Source organism: Mirounga angustirostris, unplaced genomic scaffold, assembly GCF_029215605.1.
Source record: "Mirounga angustirostris isolate CCGP_5_RB_7025 unplaced genomic scaffold, mMirAng1.0.hap1 SCAF_11, whole genome shotgun sequence".
NCBI classification, from domain to species: Eukaryota; Metazoa; Chordata; class Mammalia; order Carnivora; family Phocidae; genus Mirounga; species Mirounga angustirostris.
This window is the reverse complement of record NW_026991719.1, coordinates 7,693,288-7,715,794: the sequence shown is the minus strand read 5'-3', so window position 1 is coordinate 7,715,794 and position 22,507 is coordinate 7,693,288. Positions and strand designations below refer to the sequence as shown.

The following is a 22,507-nucleotide window of genomic DNA, read 5'->3' as shown; positions in this document are numbered from 1 at the left end:
CTTCTGGGATCCCAATTATTCTAATATTGTTTCATCTTATGGTATCACTTATCTCTCGAATTCTGCCCTCGTGATCCAGTCATTGTTTATCTCTCTTTTTCTCAGCTTCTTTATTCTCCATCATTTGGCCTTCTATATCACTAATTCTCTCTTCTGCCTCATTTATCCTAGCAGTTAGAGCCTCCATTTTTTATTGCACCTTATTAATAGCCTTTTTGATTTCGACTTGGTTAGATTTTAGTTCTTTGATTTCTCCAGAAAGGGTTTCTCTAATATCTTCCATGCTTTTTTCAAGCCCAGCTAGTATCTTTATAATCGTCATTCTGAACTCTAGTTCCAACGTCTTACTGATGTCCGTACTGATTAGGTCCCTGGCAGTCGGTACTGCCTCTTGTTCTTTTTGTTGAGGTGATTTTTTCCATCTTGTCATTGTGTCCAGAGGAGAATAGATGAATGAGAGAACAAAATGCTAACAGGGTAACAACGACCCCAGAAAAATATACACTAAACAAATCAGAAGAGACCTGAAACTGGGAGAAAAGAAATGGAAAGAAAAAAAAAAGAAAAAGATTAAAAAAAAAGAATATGATCAGATATGATCAGGCTGGTGCATAGATCAGTGCCACACACTAGATTTGGGGCGCATTTTGGTCTTTTAGAAGAAAGTGCCTCCCAAAATTTTAAAGAAAGAAAAACTTACATATTTACAAAAATAAGGCTAAATACGATGAAGGGATGGAATATGACTGTACAGAGGAAAATTATAAAAGATTTTATAAAAGGAATTGATAAGAAGTTGGTTGAAAAAAGAAAGAAAAGGAATTAAAAAGGGGGGGTAGAGAATGTGATCAGGCAGGAGACTAGAACAAAGCCATACACTAGAGATTTAGGGTATAGTTTGGTCTGTTAGAAGAAACCGTATCCCAAAATTTTAAAGAGAGAACAACTTATATATATACCAAAAATAAGGTTAACTACTATGAAGGGATAGAATATGACTCTAAAAATGAAAAATAAAAAAAGATTTTTTAAAAAGGGATTGATAAGATGTTGGTTGAAAAAGGGAAAAAGAAAAAAGGAAAATTAAAAAAAATTAACTTTGAAAGACTAAAGAACATGGGAAAAAAGCCATGAATTTTATGTGCAGTGTTCCCCTAGCGCTGGAGTTCTGCCGTTCTCATTGATCGGTAAACTTGGTCTTGGCTGGCTGTTCTTGCTGATCTTCTGGGCGGGGGTGCCTGTTGCTGTGGTTCCCGAATGTCTTTGCCGGAGGCGGAATTGCCCCGCTCTTGCCAGTCCGGGCTAAATAATCTGCTCAGGTTTGCTCTCGGGAGCTTTTGTTCCCTGCAAGCTTTCCATACAGCTTTGGGGGACAAGAGTGAAAATGGCGGCCTCCCAATCTCCACCCCGGAGGAGCCGAGGAACTCGGGGCCCCGCTCCTCAGTGCACCCTCAGAGAAAAGCAGTCAATCACTCCCGTCTCCCTGGTCTCCGGCCATACTCTGTGCTCACTTGGCCTGTGACCGTGCGTTTCTATCCCTGGCACATGACTCCGTGTGAAGTCTCCAAACCCAGCAGATCCCTACAGTGTGCTCCCACGCCACTCCTCCTGGGGGAGGAAGGGGAGTCTCCCCGGATCTGCCACTTGTTGGGTCCCTGCTGGAGGAGCAGAGGCCCGACTGTGCCGCGGATCACAGTTTATGGCAACCCCAAGCTGAGAGCCTGCTCCTCGGCTCCATCTCTGCAGCTGGCTTCCCCACTCCGATCCCTGGGAGCTCTGCCTCACTCAGGCACCCCCAGTCTTTCTGTGACCCTGAGGGTCCTGAGACCACACTGTCCCAGTGCAGGTTCCACCCCCCACTTAGCCACTGGAGTGACATCCCTCAGCAGAGCCGACTTCTAAAAGTTCCGATTTTGTGCTCTGCTCCTCTATCACTTGCCGGTAGTGGCTGATGGAGGCTCCCTCCCCCCGTGGTCTATCCTCCCATATATCACCTTGGATTCACTTCTCCCCATATCCTACCTTCCAGAAAGTGGTCACTCTTCTGTTCAGAGAGTTGCTGTTATTCTTTTCTTCGATCTCCTGTTGAGTTCGTAGGTGTTCAGAATGGCTTGAATCCCTATCTAGCTGAATTCCTGGGACCAGACGAAACTTAGGTCTCCTACTCCTCTGCCATCTTGCTCAAGAACTCTCTAGTAACTTGTTTTTGATTAAGTCCTGATCTAGTTTTTTTTTTTTTTTAATCTAGGCAAAATATAAGTGAAATATGAGTGCCCAGTCAAGAATGCTGTGTAGACTCTGACTTTCTGTGTGCCACCCATCTTCCCAGCCCAAGCATAAAGAGATAGGGCTATTTCAGCAATAAGAGTCACTGACACCCATCCACTGCCTTGCACCGAGCACCAGGAAATCGGGCATCCATCTGGTTCTAGTCCTGAATCTTAGCTTCCTAAACTTTTTCTTCTAAGCAGGGATCTAAGAGTAGATAAGGTCATTCCACTTGAGTTCATAACCACATCACTTTTATTATTTAACATGGAGTCCACCCAGATTCCATGAGAAGAAGCAATATATCGGTAGCACCCAGTTAAAAGTAATTTTTAATATTCTTCCCCTTAATGACATCAAACCTAACCTTGTGATCAAGACTCTGTCAAGATAGAACTAACCAGATGATCTTCTGGTCCACCCCCGATTACTGTTTTCCTCATTATCATATGAATTTCGTTTTATAATGTCATTGAAATAAGGTGGGAGTCTTTGTTCCTGGGTGACCAGGAGTGGAAAATGTGCAGAGAAGTTGTGGCATCAACCTTCAGGATCTCTAGTCAGTTTCCCACAATTCTCTTGATTCTTCAGATTCTTGTGGTTAAAAGAATGCCAACTGTGTCAGAGCTTTGCTGCTTTCTGTACCTGCATTGTCTGCCTCCTGCTTGTGGGTTTGGCTGACCTACACGTTATCTATTGAATTTACTAATTTAACTCCTACTTGCTGATCTTGAGGCTTTTCCCCTAATCCTACAAAATTGAAGCCCCATTGATTTATCATTTCCATTCGATAATATTTTTTTATAAAGACTGGCATTGTTTAAATCTGGGCTGAGGTTTGCAATTGTAAGGACACTTAAATGTACTCGTTTCCTCTGGTTCATTACTACAGATTTGGGAATACTGTTGGTAAGAATTTATTCTAAAACTGCCAACTTTCTTGGTTTTGATAAGCAATTTCTTGGTTTCAATAGATAATTATAGGATTTCAATAAGCAAGATAGTTCTGATCTAGAATGAGATTGATATTTGTCATGAACTGTTTATCTTCTCTATCTCCTCAGGGCTGTCCTTGAAATTTTTAGTACTCATCACAGAAAAGCAGTAAAATCGCCTTTGACAATTCTGATCATATCCAAGAAAACCCAGAACAAAAAGTGCCACCCAAATTTGCCTGTCAGATAGTTTAGCACTTCAAAGGAGGTCTCTTCTAAGAAAAGCAGCTAGAGCCAAAGAAAGCTCAACACTATTATATCATAAATTCATCATTGCTAAGTTTTTTGGCTGGGAACCATGGCCTCCATGGTCTAGGGAAATATTCTTTAGAGTCTTAAAGTTTTCCTATGAATTTCTTAATTTAGGTGTTTTTATGTCAATGATAATCTAAAAACAATATAAACATATTCTGGATCACATGCATAATATAACCAAGAAATCAGTCCACAATTATACCAAATCCCTGAAACCAGATGTGTTTTAGAATTCACAGTTTTTCAGGTTTTAGGAAGATTACATGGTGCATATACTGTGTATTATATAACACCTATAGTGGAGGCTGGGGAAACCCCAGGAAATCAATCATATGAATATTTCTGTAGTGAAGCATATGAATATTTCTGTAGTGAAACTAAGTATGATAAACATAGAGTATGAATAGACCGTATTCTGAGCCATAAAACAAACCTGGACAGATTTAAAATAATTGAAAATATTAAAATTATGTGTCTGACTAAAAAGTAATTAGACTAGAAATCAATAAGAAGTTATTTGGAAAATCGCTCAAATTTTTAGAAATGAAATAACACACTTCTAAATAACCCATTAGACAAAGAGAAAGTCACAAGGAGAACATATTTTAATGAGTTAAATAGACAACATATAAATTGTGTGGAATGCAGCTAAAGCAACACTAAGAGGAAAATGTATAGCATTAAATGTTTCAAAACAAAGGTCTCAAACCAATTTCCTAAACTTCTACCTAAGTAAATTACAAAAAAGCAAATTTAACTGAAATCAATAAATAAAAGATTAAGCAATAAAAATAAGGCCAGAAATCAATGGAATTAAAAACAGAGAAAAGAGAAAATCAATAAAAGCCAAATCTATTTCTTTGAAAAAAATCAATAAAGTTGATAAAAAAAAATTTTTAGCTGAACTGCTAAAGAAAAAAGAGAGAACTCACAAATTAAACAGTATCAGTGCTGAAAAAGGAAACATCACTAAAGATCCTAAGGACATTAAAAAGGAAATAAGGAACTACTTTGAACAATTTTTTGCTAATAGAAATGGTAACTTAGATGCAATGGAAAAAATTGTTCAAATGTTATAATACCTACCACTCAAGCTCACTCAGGAAAAAACAAATAACCTGAATAATCCTACACCAAATAATGAAATTAAATTTGTAGTTAAACATCTTCCAACAAAGAAAACTCTGGGCTCTGATAACTTCACTGGCAAATTTTACCAAACAACAAAGGAAGAAATAACACAATTTTATATAAACTTTTCCTGAAAAGAGAGGAACATGAAGCACATTCCTGCTCAGATTTTGAGGCCAGCATTACCCTGATACGAAGACCAAAGACATTTAAAGGAGAGAAAATTACAGACCAATATCCCTCAGGAGCATAAACACAAAAATTCTTAACAAAATATTAGCAAATAAAATGTAGAAATTAAATTATATTATGACCAAGTAGGACTTATCCTAGTAATGCAAGGTTGGTTCAACATTAAAACATCAGTGAAATTCATCATGATCATCTCAATAGATGCAGAAAAATCATTTGACAAAGTTCAACATGTATTCATCAGGCAAACTGTCTTCATTCTGATAAAGGGCATCAGTGAAAACATCTATAGCCAACCTCCTACTTTCCTATTCAAGATCGAATATTTTCTTTCCAAGATCAAGAATAAGACAAGGGTTTTTATTTTCACCACTTCCAGTCAACATCATACTGGGAGATTCTAGCCAGTGAAATATGGCAGTTTTTTTTTTAAAGCACAGATTGGAAAGGAGCAAATAAAACATGTCTTTTTCTTCAGCAATGTGATCGACTATGTAGAAAATCCCAAATATTTTACAAAAAACATATTAGAACTAATAAGTGAGTTTAGCAAGCTTTTAGGATGTGAGATGAATTGCTGGTTGGACTATAAAATGGTTACTACCTCTGGTATAGATTAAAGTTAACCATACACTTATATTATGATTCAGCAGTTACACTCCATACTTACCCAAGAGAAGTGAAAACATTGAAGACATTACTCTTTATTTGTCCACACACACAAAAAAATGAATGTGAATGTATTTAGCAGTTTTGTCCTTTTTTTTCCTTCAAGATTTTATTTAAATTCCAGTTGGTTAATGTAGAGTGTAATATTTGTTTCAGGTGTAGAATTCAGTGATTCATCACTTATATACAACACCCAATGCTCATCACAAGTATCCTCCTTAATACCCATCACCCATTTATCTCGTCCCCCTGCCCACCTCCCCTCCAGTAACCCTCAGTTTGTTCTCTATAGTTAAGAGTCTATTTTCTGGGTTGTCTCTCTTTTTCTTTTCCCCCTATGTTTATCTGTTTTGTTTCTTAAATTCCACATATGAGTGAAATCATATGGTATTCATCTTTTTCTGACTTATTTTGCTCAGCATAATACTCTCTAGCTCCCTCCATGTCATTGCAAATGACAAGATTTCATTCTTTTTTATGGCTGAGTAATATTCCATTGTATATATATATATACCACATTGAAGTTTTATTCTTAATTTTGGAAACAACTCCCATGTTCACCAGTTGGTGAAAGGATAAAGAAGTGGTGGTACATCCATAAAATAGAATATTACTCGGGCACCTGGGTGGCTCAGATGGTTAGGCGTCTGCCTTCGGCTCAGGTCATGATCCTAGGGTCCTGGGATCGAGTTCCACATCGGGCTCCCTGCTCCTTGGGAGCCTGCTTCTCCCTCTGCCTCTCTCTCTCTGTCTCTCATGAATAAATAAATAAAATCTTAAAAAAAAAATAGAATATTACTCAGCAATAAGAAGGAAGAAACTATTGATACAATACAGATGAATCTCAAAAGAATTATACTGAGTAAAAGAAGACAGTCTCAAATGGCTACACACTATATGATTTGACCTTCATATTCTAGCCCCTTCTAAAGTTAAGTGCCTTCCTCTTCTGGATAACACAAGGGTAATATTTTCTGATGAACATGTTTGTTAAAGGTAGAGAAAGCTGAAATGAGGAGTGCTTCAGGGAAAGTGTGAACAAGATCAGAGAGTTTATTCTCCAGTTGTGAAAGGATGAGTGTGTCAAGACGCAGAGCACAGTGAGATGATAAACAGAAAGCCCTTGACATCCTGCCACAGGGGCATTCCAACAGGTTAGAAAAAAATGTTTAAAAACACGGTATTTGCACAGATCAGGCAATAAACCAGCTTTTATGAAAGAAAATTCAAAATATACAGCTTGGCTGGATTGTTTAGATATGTGGCTATGTTATGCACTTTTCCTCTTTGATTTTTAAATATCTACCATTTGAAAGAAGACTTTCCCTTGGTCCCATTCCCCCACCAACTCCCATCACCATATCTTGACCCCTTTATACACATCATCTCCATTTCACCCTCTCCAGATCTCTTACTCACCTATTCTAATCACTCCACTGAAATACCTTTTGTCAAAGTTATGAATGGTCTACATGTTTTCAAATCCAGTGGTCAGTTCTGTTCTTAATCTATCTCAAAGCACCATTCAGTACAGTCGACCACTTACTCCTCGAGCTTCTAGGACACGATACTTTTCTGGTTTTTCTTCTCCTCACTACCTGATTGTTCTTAGCTTCCTCCCTGGATATCTAAGTATTGGGGTGCTCAAGGACTCAGCCCAGCCACTGTCCCTCTTCTCTCCCCAAGTGGCCTCACCCAGTACCATAATTGTAAATACCATCTATACACCACTGGCTCCCTGAAGCAAATATAGCAAGTTTACTTATTCAACACTCATTCCAAACTCCTCTAGCTTTCCTTCTAACACTCAAGAAGTTGTAAAGCTGGGCGCCTGGGTGGCTCAGTTGGTTAAGCGACTGCCTTCGGCTCAGGTCATGATCCTGGAGTCCCGGAATCGAGTCCCACATCGGGCTCCCTGCTCGGCAGGGAGTCTGCTTCTCCCTCTGACCCTCCTCCCTCTCATGCTCTCTGTCTCTCATTCTCTCTCTCTCAAATAAATAAATAAATAAAATCTTAAAAAAAAAAAAAAAAGAAGTTGTAAAGCTAAAATGGCATGTTTTTCTTATAGCTGGAGTGGAGACATGTGGCTGAATTTCTTCATCTCATATGCACCAGTGCAAAATCTGGGTGCACATGACTAGGAGAGATAGGGTCACTTTTCATGACTAAGGTATATCTGCTTTGTCTGAAGGAAGTCAGATAGATTTCCAATGCCCAGTCCCTAATGTCACAGTGGGTAGTACCAACAATGGTGTTTCTATTAGAACTTTCCCATGGTGTGGTTGGATGTTTGCCCTGGCTGCATCATGTTTGGCTATGTAACATCCGGGTCTTGTTCTATCTATTCTTGGAACCATGTAATACTCCATTTCTTTTTTTTTTTTCTTTTTAATGAATTTTCTTTATTTGATCAGCCTATACAATTCTACATAAATTAAAAATATTTCATTTAGCACATTTTTTTAGATTTTATTTTTTTAAGTAATCTCTATACCCAACATGGGGCTTGAACTTAACAACCTTGAGATCAAGAGTCACACACTCTACTGACTGAGCCAGTCAGGCGCCCCCTTATTCAGCACATTTTTGTACTTTGACTTAGCCTAAATGCATAATACAGAATAAAATTAGGAACACTACAACTGCTTTTTTACCCACATTTACTGATTAAGGATTATTATAGTCCTATGTTTTTAATATGGAACGTCTACATCAGAGCCAACTTTTACTCTTCTTATGTTGCCTTTCCAGTTAGAGCTGAAGGTGTTACTTTTTATTTTAGTTGTTATGGTTTTTATTTTTCTTATTTTTTGAGTAGAGTTGACACACAATGTTACATTAGTTTCAGATGTACAACATAGTGATTCAACATCTCTATATATTATACTATGCTTACTGCAAGTGTTGCTACCATCTGTCATCATACAATGCTATTACAGTATCATTGACTATATTCCCTATGCTGTACCTTTTATTCCTGTGGCTTATTCAGTCTGTAACTGAAAGCCTGTATCTCCCAGTTCCCTTCACTGATTTTGCCCATCCCTCCACCCCTCTCTCCTTTTGCAGCCATCACTTTGTTCTATTTATAGGTCTGATTTTGCTTTTTGTTTCTTTGCTTATTCTTATTTGTTTTTTGTTTTTTGTTTTTGAGATTCCAAATATGAGTGAAATCATGGTATTTGTCTTTCTCGGTCTGACTTATTTCACTTATTACAATACCCCCTAGGCCCATCCATGTTGTCACAAATGGCAAGATCTCATCCTTTTTTATAGCTGAGTAATATTCCATTGTATATATACACTACACCTTCTTTATCCATTCGTCAATCATTGGACACTTAGGTTGATTCCATCTCTTGGCTCTTGTAAGTAATACTGTAATAAACATAAGAATGCATATATTATAGCATCCCATTTCTATTTAAACTGGCTAGAGGGGGTTCTATTGTCTCCAATTAAGAAACCTGTGCAATACTACTCCCAAGTTTTTATTTCCAGTCAAGCACCTAACTTTAGATTTGTATTTCTGATGACTACTTGATATCTATGCTTAGATATTCTAAAGAGGTCAGGGTTACCATGTTAACAAATGAATTTTTGATATCCTCTCAGATTAGCTACTTCCCTAAGTTCCTTAACTCAGTAAATCACACCATAAATCTTGGGGTCTTTTTTGAGTCATTTTTTATAATGAATTCATCTACAAATTCTGTTGGCTCAGTCTTTGCAGTATATCCCTAATCTGACCACTTCTCATAGTTCCCACCCCTGACACTGGGGTTTAATATAACAGATTCCTAAATGATGTCCCTGCTTCTACCCTAGCCCCACCACAGTCTGTTCTCACAATGGTAAAGGGATCCTATAAGTCCTCTTTAATCTGTATTGTGTTGCTTTTCTCATCATTGTTTCCCATGTGATATTGTTCACAAAGTCAATCATCTGACTCCCTAATTTGGTTGCTTTTAGATTACTGCTGAACTTAATGTAAGAGTAAAAAAATTCATAAGAATATTGCTTTCAAAAGAGGAGAGTTACATGAAGAATGATGGTCTCAGTATGTCCTAACATCTTTGACTCATCTCAAAACTTCTATTTGTATTTAATGGAGAAACCATACTTTCAGATCCCCACACTCTGAACTTCAGAATCCTTTGACTCTCATTTCCTTTGTAGTGATCACTTCCTCTTCTAAACTTTTGTTTATTTTTTCCTTGAAATGGTTCTCCTTTTTGTTCATTCGTTCCTCATTTACATTGCCATTATTCTACTAATGTACTTTATTGATCTATATAAAGAATATAAAATAATTTCATTACTATCTCTATGGCTTCAGGTTTTCCCTTCTCCAATTTTTCCAGCACAATGTCACATGGATGATATTTATAAGTAATTGTTTTGGTCATGTCATTCTCGTACTACCAAAAAAAAAAAAAAAATTGTCTCCAAGCTCTAGTTTGGATGTCAAGCTACTCCACGGTAATTGACCTGACCATCCATCCAGGCAGTCAGCCAGGCATCTATTTTAGGGTGGTGCCAGTCACTAGGAATAAGAAAATTATGAGCTGTATATAGATAGCATCTATAAACCAGGAAGTAGGTAATGGATGGCACCAACGCAGTACCATGAAATAGCTCAAAAGAGAGCAGGATCATCCTTTGGAGGGACCACTGAGGTCACACAGGTGCTCTGGTTTGGGGATTTGAGGGTTATGAGCCAAGGCAAGATGTGAGTTCATAGAATGGGACCTAGCCTATACTGACCGTGGTTCAGGACTCTTGTCTGGAGATATCAGGAATAAGGTTAGACTGTGGGCTTCCTAGGCTAATCCATAAACTCTGTGAGGACAAGCGTCATGCAAGCATCTTGTGTAGTACCACCTTGTGTCCAGCACCACTCCTTCCATAGTAGCTGACTGTAGAATGTATTAATAAATAAATAATTTATTTTTAATTTTTAAAAGATTTATTTATTTGAGAGAGAGCGAGAAAGAAAGAGAGAGAGAGAGAGAGAAAGTATGAGCATAGGGAGGGGCAGAGGGAGAGGGAGAGAATTCTCAAGCAGACTCCCCACTTAGTGTGAAGCCTGACGTGGGGCTCGATCCTAGGACCCGAGATCATGACCTGAGCCAAAATCAGGAGTTGGACACTCAACCAACTGAGCCACCCAGGTGCCCCTAAATAATTTAAAAGACAGAAAATGAATATTTGTCTCGCTGGTTATAAAACCATGGTTCTCGACGGGGGGTGATTTTGTCCCCTAGAGGACATTTAGCAATGTCTGGAGACATTCGTGGTTGTCACTACTGGGGTGGGGTAGCTACTAGTATCTAGTGGGTGGAGGCCAGGGATGCTGGTAAGCATCCCACAATGCATAGGACAGCCCCCTCTACAAAGAATTATCTGACCCCAAATGTTCACAGTGCCAGGGAGGTTGAAAAACCATAGTTATAAAACATCACTTCAACTATCTTTGTGTCTTTTATCTGGAAGTAAAGAAAAACATTTCTAATAGGTAGAAGAAAGCAATGACTTTGCCAACATTTTTACTCTAAGGAATTTGAAAAGTAACAAGATATCCCATTGGCTCTGACGAATGGGCTCATTACGCTAATGAAAAACCTGGCATTGTCCTTCTGAGTTCCAAAAGGAGAACTTGGCAGAAACCGAATATAATTGTGAAAAGACACAATGCCCTGGGAAAAACCTGCCTTAAGCACAGTCAACTACATAGAAACTTAGATCTTCAGGTTCTAATGGTGACTAATTGAATCCATGAGAGGCTGCACGTGTAGGAGTCTCAAGTCTCCTCGTGCTTAAAATGCCATGTCTTCTAGAGTGGCCTTGAAAATGAAACTATAGAATTCTTTGAAGCTGGAAGTAATGCAGTGGGCTAACTTTATGAAATTGAAAAGTGAGCAAAAATGCTAATGTTTACTTTTTAGCTACCATGAAAGGCGAATATGTGGACTGCTACATTGCACCATGGTTCAGTAAGAGAGATGAATATTCTTCATGATGAAAACTCCTTTTTGCCCTCATGAAGGGGGCATTACCCATGATGATGACTCAGTGTTCTTAAATATTCTGGCAATTGATGGAATACATTTCAGTGTAATATGCCCTCCTTTTAGGACTGTTTTCCAAGTTTTGTTTGTGTCAACTTACACCCCCAGAAATAAAACACATACCTTGGCTGAGATCACCTAATCAAGGCAAAATAAAAAACAAAAAAACAAACCAAAACCCCCAAGCACTTTTAAAAGGTCTGTTCAGGATACTAAAAGCAAGAGTTGTAGAGCAGACTGAACTCTTCAAAACCTACACATTTTTTAGACATAGATTTAAAAGTGCACCTTTGTTCCTGTCACACAAAAGAAAAGTCAACCTTTGTTTAATGGTTAACAATTTTTGGCAGCTGCTACCTTTTAAACTACTCCAGGGCCAAGATGACTATCTGGAGAGGCGAATTACAGATCACTTAGGCAGGAGATTATGCCATGTTGACCCACTCTGAAGTTTGATTTTAAACAGTGGTTATATTCTTATTGTGCAGGCTACATTTACTTGAGCCTTGTTATCTGGACTAAATGGTAATAGAGCAAGCAAATACATTTGTGCAAATGTTGAAAAAGAGCTCAGGGGCTGTAGGGAACCATGTAACACAGCACGATGGTTCGGATTGAAGAAAAGTCTTGTAACAACCAAGAATTTACACTGAGATATTAATTTAAAAAACTAGAACAGAACACACCAAGTTGCTTATCTTTAAATCTACTTACTAATCTCTAGATGTTTGTATGACTCAACTGTGAACTAAAATGGAACTAATTCAAAATAAAGTCTTATCTGTTTCTAAATAAAGTAGAAGTTAAACTGGCATGGCAAAAAATTCCTTATATGGGTTTTATTCCAAAACAAAACCAAAATTTCATTTGGCTTAAGCCCCTAATGCAAAACACACACACATATGCGTGCACACGCACGCACGCACACACACACACACACACTTCTTGATGGGACATCTTATTAATTCTCAATAGTTTTGAGGGCCTAGTATGAATAGCCCTTGTTTGCAACAGTGCCAGTTAAGAGAAGCATGTCCTTCTGTTAGTGGACAAATAAAGAGGTGGGGGCATGGGAAGGGGTTCTTTATAAAGAACTTTATAAAGTGCCAACCCATGTATTCACTGCCAACAGAATCAGTTGTCTACACTGTTTAATAGTGGCAGTCATCTTTTAAGTGTTTTGATCTGTGGGTTAAATGATATGCCAATTCTGTATTCTTAATATCTGCCTTATAATCTCCAATTGCTGTTGTGTAATAAAAATATAATTTGAAATAGCTAAGCTATAACTTGGGTAAAATCTGAACTAAGCTTAAACTATTTCTGAAAATTGAGTGGAAACTCAATCATTTGGAGGTAGGACCTCAAATTTTTTAGCTTCCACCTCACATCATAAGCAAATTAAATTTAAACAAAGCAACTTTTAAAAAGACACGTTTGAGGCAATTGGGGATATTTGAGCATAGGCTGAATATTAGAGGACATTAAGGAATTATCGTTAATGTTGTCACTTGTGATTACATTTTGTTTTATTTTTAAAGTTATTCAAGGGATTCATATTGAAATACTTAATAGTGAAATGAGATGAAGTATGAGCTTTGCTTAAAAGGACTCCAGAAAAAACAAACCAGAAAATGGTGGTGGTACTAGATGAAACAAAGTGGCAAAAATGCTGATCATCATTGAAGCTGGGTGAACAGTTTATGCAGATTTATTATACCATTCTCTCTACTTCTGTGCAAGTTTTTTAAAATGCTAGAAAACAACAATAATGGGGGCGCCTGGGTGGCTCAGTCGGTTAAGCATCTGCCTTCGGCTCAGGTCCTGATCCCAGGGTCCTGGGATCGAGCCCCACGTCAGGCTCCCTGCTCAGCGGGGAGTCTGCTTCTCCCTCTCCTTCTGCCCCTCCCTGCCCCCCCACTTGCCCGTGCTCTCTCTCTGTCTCAAATAAGTAAATAAAATCTATAAAAAAAAAAAAAAAAGAAAAAGAAAACAGTATCAGGTTACTTTCCAGGTAAAAAACAATGTAAAAAAACCCACCTAGGATAATTTTGAACATCAAAACTTAAAGGGATCACAGTGAGATATCAATGTACATGTGTCAGAATGGTTAAAAACTAAAGAAACAAATAATATCTAGCAATATCAAGTGTTGGCAAGGATTTAGAGCAATGGGAACTGATACATTGCTGGTGGAAATGCAAAATGGTCAGGTGTCCTTGAAAAGAGTGTAGCAATTTCTTGTAAAGTTAAACAGAATTATATGATGCAGCAGTCCTACTCCCAGATATTTACCCAAGAGAAATTAAAATTTATATTCACTCTAAAATCTGTATGTGAACATTTATAGTGGCTTTATTCATAATTACCCAAAACTAGAAACAACCCAAACATCCTACAACTGGTAAATGAATAAACCGTGGTGTCTTCATATAGTAAAATACTATTCAGGAATAAAGGGAACAAACTACTGATACGTGTGCTGTCTTTGGCACAGTGGTAGGCACCTTTCTGAGTCTTATTTTTCTTTGCTTCTAAGTTGACCATATCAAAGGAACACGTTTTTGAGAAAACATGTACATGAATGTTCAATGCAAAGTTATCCCATAATAGCCAAAAGGTGCAAACAACTCAAAAGTCCATCAACTAAGGAATCGATGGACAAACTATGGTTTATCCATACAATGGAATATGATTCAGCTAAAGAGGAATGAAGTGAATCATGCTACAATGTAGATGAACCTCAAAAACATTATGCTAAGTGAAAGGAGTTAATCACAAAAGACCACATATTGCATGATCCCGTTTATATGAAATGTCCAGAATAGGCAAATCCATAGAGATTTCAAGGGCTGGGAGGAGGAGGGAATGGCGAGTGACTGCTACTGGGTACAGAGTTTCTTACTGGGGTGATGAAAATGTTCTGGAATTAGATAGTGATGATGATTGCACAACTCTATAAATATACCCCAAACCACTGAATTATTCACTTTCAAATGATGAATTTTATTTTAGGAGCAGTAGTCTTTTGGCACTTTTTGCAAAAACATAAAATTGTTGGTTATCTTTTATGGGTACAAATCACAAAGTCCTGGTGAACTTTGGATCCTGATGCCTGGCGTGTAGCAAGGATTCGATGTTTATTAATATTTCCCGAATGCATGATTCTTTTGGATGAGAACCATCTCTGTTTAGTTTGAAGATGTTATCAAACTTTCTTTTCTCATTTATTCAGTTCTTTCATTAGGAGAATTTTACCTGAATGTTCCTCCAATTTGGATTGAGGAACCTCCATTAGAACTGAAAACTTTTCCTTAAAACTCTTTGCCAGTTGCACGCAACTCTCTGTGAATTCCTTCCAGCTAAATATTCCATCACTCTTTTGTTCATTAAAAGAAATGAATTCCAGCAGCTCGGCTTTGTAAACAACTTTGCAATAAAAAACAAGTGTTCACATTCAATGAATGAAAACCATTTTAGACAGGAAATGGGCTTCAGTTTCCAAATTCAGTGCCTGTGTTCCAAACAAATGTGATTAGGAAAATATTGAAATGGGAATCGGGAAGCTTTTTCTCTAGTTAATTAACTGAAGACTTTTCTGCTCCTTCAAAATTGAAAGAAATAGTGATCTCAACACTCTTAAGGAAGGATTCCTATATCAGATATTCAGGTAGAAATGAGAAGAATCAAATACTATCCTTTATTTGCTGGGATGAGAAAAGATTTTGAAACTGCTTCTGTCTGCTGAATACTGTTTCAGGTATCTGATGTGGGTGGGAGTAATAAACTTGGAATAAGAAAGCTTGGGTTCTAATCTCAGTTGTTTTGCTTTCTTGCTATGTGACCTTGCACTTGATGAAATGAGGGTAATACTGCCTAACTAGAAAAGTCACTGTGAAGTGTAATTGATAATAAGTAGAGGAAACCCAGTGCACAGGCGCTGATAACCCCAGACGTAATGAACCAAACTGAAATATTTATGAAGTTGTATTATGTGCAAACCACCGTGCTAGTGGAGATGACACCCTGAAGAACAAGCACTTAATATCCCTCCCCTCACAGAACTTACAGTCCAGTGAGGAACACTGCCAACTTCTTAGGCAATGGGAACACGACTTTTCTTTTGCTTGGTCTTCATTCGTCTGTATGAGTGAGTGTGGTGGTGTTCTATATGGTCATTTTCAAGGGCACAGCAAGTAAACAAGAATATTTTAAAATGAATATTGTCGTGATTGGGCAACCAAAGAGTTCATTCAGACTAATAAAAGTAAGTGATACTCTGAATATTCAGTGGGAAGGTAAGCGAGAAACTGGAACAAATCAAGAGTTTTGTGAACTAAGTATTTCTTGCAGAAGGAATTATCCCCCAGGTGGGGAACCAGAACCCATTAAGGAAAAGATAGTGCAATTCTGCCTTATCTTAGAGGTTTCCTTTGTAACTTTTGGACATGTTAATTTCACCAGCCCCCCCCCCCGCCCACCACCACTCCTGCTTTCTGTAACTGTTAGATTGTAACTCAAGGAGTTTCATAAATTTAACCACAAGTTTTAGAACCATTGAAGAATTATGTCAGCATCTTTCAGATTTTTTTTCTTTACAACGAGAAATCTGGAAATTCACTTTCCTCTTACAGCCAAGGAATTAGCGTGGGAAGTTTTGATCTAGATCAAAGTAGTACTGCTGGTCTTACTCAATTTTTATTAACCCAAGACTTTGAAGCATGAGGTTGACATTAGGGGATTGTTTCTGAAGCTCCTTGGTCCCTATTCTCCCACACATCTAGGTACTTACTTGATTCCTGTGCATTTCATGATTTTAAATGGAATTTCTCAATGTATATTTTAAATGATGGTGTTCAGCTCCACAGCCCAGGAAGTGACTGTGAATGTGATATTTCCTTTAAAATCTTGGAACATTTCAATAATTATACATTTAGTTGAGAATTCATGTTATTTCCAAATCAAAGAATATGCTGTTCAAATAATTTACTCAAATATTGAGCCGATCTTTCAAAGGGAATGACCCACATGAGGGTTTCTAATATATACACCAAGAAAAGCCCCCAGGTATCTGGAAGTCAACAAAAAGAAACTGAATAAAGACATTGCGTGTGCAGAAAAACTTTCTTAGCTCATGACTTGCACATTTGTAGAAGATTGCAATTTGATTCATATTATTGCTTACTTGAGGCAACTAAATATTTCTGTGTCCCAAGACCCATATGATGGTACCACCCACTTGTTTTCTATTGGCAATTCCAAGTTTTTAAATCAAACCTCAGAGTGGAGTCCTAAAATTCCTTAGTGGTGAATATTTTTCAGTGAAGCCATATCTTACAACCACATCTGCTGAACCGTAAGGTTTGTCAGGCTGTGGTCACCCTCCAACTGCCCTGTGGCCTACTTAATTTATGCCTGAAGGAATGCATGAATATAAAAATCAGAATATTCATAGCCCTAAAACTCAAATTATTCCATAGTCTGTTTACCAGTGTTTGGGTATGAAACTACTATTTTACTTTTTTCACAAGGTAAAAGCAAATTGCTGGTAAGTTTCTTACCTGAAATACTGTTTGCTTAATATTTCAACTCCAGTGTTACAGAGTAGTAGATTGAGACATGGATCCATGTATGTCTTATACCAATATGCAGTCTAATGAAATTGAAAACGTGAAAACGTCTTTTTGGTATTTTACTGAAATTGACTCTTTTACTTCAGATCAAATCTTGGAAGTATGACACAGCTTCAAAATTAAATTTCTAGGGAACTAATAAGACATTATGGAAACTGATAATATTGAAAGGGATTTTTCTCTTTTTATTCATCCCCCAGATGAGTGGCTGTATATTTTGCCTATCTTGCATTATGTTTGCATCTATATAACTTCCAAATCTGCTAAAATTATAAAATATCATAAAACTAAGTTAGCAAAGAATTCCAAAATGTTTTCATGCTACTTGAGAATAAATATATAGAAATATCTTTACAGGGATTCCAGGAATAGAGAAAGGATTTCAAAAAATCAAGAAAAACCCCAAACTAATGACGTACTGTATGGTGACTAACATAACATAATAAAATAAAATTTAAAAATTTTTAAAAAGTAAAAAAAATGACCATGGAAAGTATGATACAAATGTAGATTTTGTTATCTTTCATTGTATTCACTGATGACATGTTTAGCATAACACATTTCTAAAACAAATGTTGGTATTGACTGAAAATAGTACTATATTCATCTTTTGAAGAATTTGGCTTTTCTGAGCTTATAGAGGTGGGAGGAGCCTATATAGGGAGCAGTATTAGAAAGAGGAGATACCTTCCCAACCAGCAAAATCATCAGGATCAACCCTAGGGCTCAGGGCACTGACATTTTATAGCCACCATTGCTTTATATGCAGACCATTTGTGTACAAAAGTGATTGTGTTCTCATGAGATCGTGACCCCACTTTCCAGGATAAAATCCTAAGATTTCAAGTCATCCCTCTAAGATAGGGTATCCCAAAGTGTTAGTTCTATCTGAGGATCATAGTACTGTGAAAGAGGTAATTCCATGAAAAATGAGCTGTGTGGACAAGTGATTTGGGGAAACATGGGATTTTATATTCATCTCCTGGAGATCCTAGCACATATTAGCATATTTAAAACTCTGATAAATCCTGCATGCCTGGTTACCATTGTTTAATCCACATTTTTCAAATTAATACAGAATTCTTTTTTTTTTTTAATAGGAGTACCTATTCACACTGGACAATCTGCTCCTTGGAGAAATCTTGAGGAACATTGTTTTAAGGTACTAGTATGGTACTTACATCTAGAATTACTTATGGGATTTAATACTGATGACAAGGAATAGGCATTTACTCTGTCCTAAGAAGATGAAATTAAACAGAAAATTAGTGGTACACTGGGGAAAAAAAAGCATTTGTTTAGTAGCTGATGGAAATGACCACATAGAACAAAGAAAAGAAATTTTCTGTTTTATATGTCTGTTTATATTGTGGGGTTTAGGGAATCAAACAAGTTACGGAACTCTAATTTCTAAGTTGAGCAAGAGGCACATGTTAAATACTACTGGTTACTCTTTGCTCTGTTGGTTGCCGTGGACGCTACCAAGGGATATGGGATGCAGAGCTTATAACAGAGTTGTGATATTAATAGTGAATATTTATTGAGTCCCTAACATGTGCTAGAGTCCAGTCTAATGCTTTACATCTATCATCTTGCTTAATCCCCACAATAGCCATGTAAGGTAAGTACTGATATTATGCCCATGTTTTCTGGATTAGGAACTTTTCTAAGTCACACTGATAATTAGTAGTGAAGCTGGTATGTACGGCCTGAAGCTTTCACTCCAGAAATTCCAAGCATGACCATTATGCTACAAGGCCGCCAGACTGCACCCATGGGTTGTGGCTTACTAGGCATACAGAAGGAAAGGTTACTGGGCTTGGGGGCTCATCTAAAAATTCCCCATTTTCTGAGGCCTTACTCTAAAATCTCAGCTTTGTTCAACTTAAAAGATATTTTTAAAATGTATATTTATATTTTAATCTATTTTAAAATATATAAATATGTATGTATGTATGCAGCAATACATACAATCTGTATATATGCGTGTATCCCATACGTTTGCTTGAATGAACATTCCCACCTCTTCAAGGAAGCTCCTACCCCTTGCTTTTGTAGGAACTCTGTGTTTTGAAAAAAAAAGCTTGGCCAAGTTCATTTTTACCCTCCGACTGCAGTGACAGGCTACAGGTGAAATTTCAGTCTCGTTTGGACTCTATACATGGGCAGATTTCATAGTCTGTCATTATTTCCCAGCAACATGGAATTAAAGGCCTTTCCTTGTGTTTGTTGGCAATTTTTGGTTCCTCAGTCCTACTGAGATACTATAAGCATGAAGCAACCCTGCTGGGTTACCAGGAGTTTTAGTCTAGCATACTAGATATGATTTCAGGCAAATCCCACTTGTTTGTTTTCTCTTGGTTAAGTTTGCTCTTCTCCCATCCCTGTGGGCTTCTATCTTTGAATATTTATTTACGCTTCTCTTGTTTTAGAATGCAGGCTTTCTTGTATCATGGGATCCTTTCAAAATATGAAGTTGACCATGGAGATGACAAAACGCTCTTATTGAATTATCTTTTCTTCTGTTGCCTTATTCCCTGAAGCTTCTTGGTGGGGGGCTAGGGCAAGGCTTGCTACTGACTGGGTGCCAAGCTGTTCACCATATCACGTGTGTTGACCATACACATGGTGAGCGCTCCTTTGCAGGACCAGGGGTGTCCTTGAATAAGCCCCTTCGCTTCCAAATTCCTTCCAGGATGACTTGCCCATTTCCTGTCCTGCTGATCGCACCCTTGGAAGGGATTTGAAGTCTGGAGTGTCTTTGATGTTTTCTTCTGGCCATGCCAAAGCCTCCCCAGGAGACAACAGGCTCTCTCAAGCCTGTGCAAATGGGTTTTTAAGTCAGTGTGTCTGCCAAGCTGTTGTGTTTCTTTGCTCTCTCTTTGATGTCCATCTAGCATGGTGCCTTGTATGCCTCACCCAATGCCTGGCATGTAGCAAACTCTCATTACCATTGCCTTGGTATGGAAACTTGCATGGAAAATATTTCTGGAACTCCCTCCTACCCATCCCAAGTTTATTTCCTTCTTCCTGTTCCGTCGCCTTCCCTCTCCCCTCTACCATACAGACATTTGCCAGATGTTAAGGAAATTCAGTAAATTGAAATAAAACAAAACAAAACAAACAAGTAAAACCAAGAAGAGATAAGAATGTGGTTTCTTTAAATAACAGACTGCAGGGTTGGAATAAATGGAAGTGTCACTTTACTCATATACTGAGAACTTACGGTTTCAAGGCTTCGGGTCTCTTGACCAGGCTTTGGACTCATCTAGTGAGCCCAGTTTAAATATATTCTGCTCTTGTTCTTTCTGAGGTGTGAGAAGAGTATTTATGGAGGGCCTGATCCCAAAATGCGGTGTTAACAAATCAGACAATCCCTTTCACCACCTATCGACACATACCTAGAGGTCGACTGTCAACTTTCACCACATTCATTTTATTTTATGCTTGCTAGTTGGGTTCCAAATGAATTTTTTTTCCATGAAGAAATGAGTGAAATAAAACACAAGGGGTGCGACTTTAAGGATGCTATGTTAAATTTAGAGTTTGGATAGAGCACCGATGTCGTTAAAAATGTACGGGCATATACTTCAATTCCTAGACACTTAGACATCGGAATGTTGCAGTATGGCTCCCCAGGAGGGAGTACAAAGGAGGATGTTGAGCTGTGGACACGCTAAGGGATTTGAGTCCAAGGTCATCACTGAGTCATGTTTTCTCTCAAGACTCTAAGCATTCTTTTCTCTTTCCTCCTGACTGGTGACTCCAGCTCTGCTTCCTCTGGGAGTCTCTGACATTCTTCTTCCTGTTCAACTTGAATTGTTCTACCTGGTGCATGTCATTCTTGCATATTTGGTGTTTCCCTCCAACAATTCCAGCAGATGCTTTTCCTCTTTCCTTTCCACTTTGAGTTTCCACCAAGCGTGCCTATTTCTGCTTCAGTCTCTGCTGATTTGTTTGTCTTGGTTGATATCTACAATGAATGACTTGCCAATGGTAGATTATTAAGACTAGCCTAGTTTGGGCAGACTTCAGCCCGAGCGCTATTTCCCAGGGGGCTGGTCAGGCTATATGGAGCCATAAGATTGGTGGCATCACGTCACTTTGAATGATAATAAATAATGCAAAGGGAGGGGCAGTGTTTAGGTGAATACAGGCAGAAATATTACTTCTGTTTGCTCTTCATTAACTATGGAATGGCGAGAAGCAGAGGCACAGATAATGCAGATACCTAAACATGATATTTGTATGAGCCTTCAGGGTGCTTTCTTGGCAATGAAATTTAAATGTGAGCCTTTTGATGTTTCAGACATTCACATCTTACACACCAGGGGTGTTTAAACACTGGACTGAGGTACAGGGCAAGTTGTCCAGATTACTTTTGAAATCCTCCCTTCAAACCTCGTTAGCTGAAGTTGGGCTGCAGCCCATTCTCTACTGCTTCTTGTAGCCTCCGCTGTTCTGGTTGAAGATACGTGTTTTCGCAGTTCAACCTGCCTTTCAAGTGCAAAAGAGATCATCATTACAGGTGTCAGCTCAGCATTTCAGCCAGTCTGTGCTTCCTCCTTCTGGGGAGAGCATAGCTCAGAAAGTCTTGCCAAAGAAATGTTCAACACACAGAGTGTGGTCTCTGGCAATGGTCTTCTTTTGTGATTATGGCCAAATATGTTTTCAGAGGGAATAAATACATCAATACATGAATAAATACAGCAATATACAAATATCAAATATATAAATTTATTAAAAATTTATATTTATTGGGGCACCTGGTTGGCTCTGTTGGTTAAAGCATCTGCCTTCGGCTCAGGTCATGATCCCAGAGTTCGGGAATTGAGCCTGGTGTCAGGGCTCCCTGCTCAGTGGAGAGTCTGCTTCTCCCTCTCCCTGCTCTTGCACTCTCTCTCTCTCCCTTTCAAATAAATAAATAAAAATCTTTTTAAAAAATTTATATTTATTTATGTATTAATTTGTTTACTTAAAAGAAAACCTACTTCTTGCTAGAGTGAAAGAAGGATTTGCCTATGATAAAAATCATGGAAAATAAGGAGTTAAGGAAACCATTGGACCAAATGTCTAAACAACAAAAAGTGTTGCTCTAAATATACAATTTTTTGAGTTCTTTATAAGTATTTATGGAAGTTTTATAATATGCCTTACACCGTCTTAGGTATGCTGGTGTCTAAAAAATAAATAACAAGATGGGGCACCTGGGTGGCTCAGTTGGTTAAGCGACTGCCTTCGGCTCAGGTCATGATCCCAGAGTTCGGGAATTGAGCCCGGTGTCAGGGCTCCC

General features: G+C 38.0%; 1 protein-coding gene across 1 annotated transcript in view; it reads left to right on the top strand.

Annotated features, from left to right (window-relative positions):
• Positions 1 to 22,507, top strand: part of MID1 (midline 1) — a 588,477-nt gene that overhangs the window by 171,224 nt on the left and 394,746 nt on the right. Inside the window, exon 6 of the mRNA XM_054507135.2 lies at positions 18,315 to 18,376. The gene's annotated coding sequence lies outside the window, so the exon portion shown is untranslated. The remainder of the gene's footprint in view (positions 1 to 18,314; positions 18,377 to 22,507) is intronic.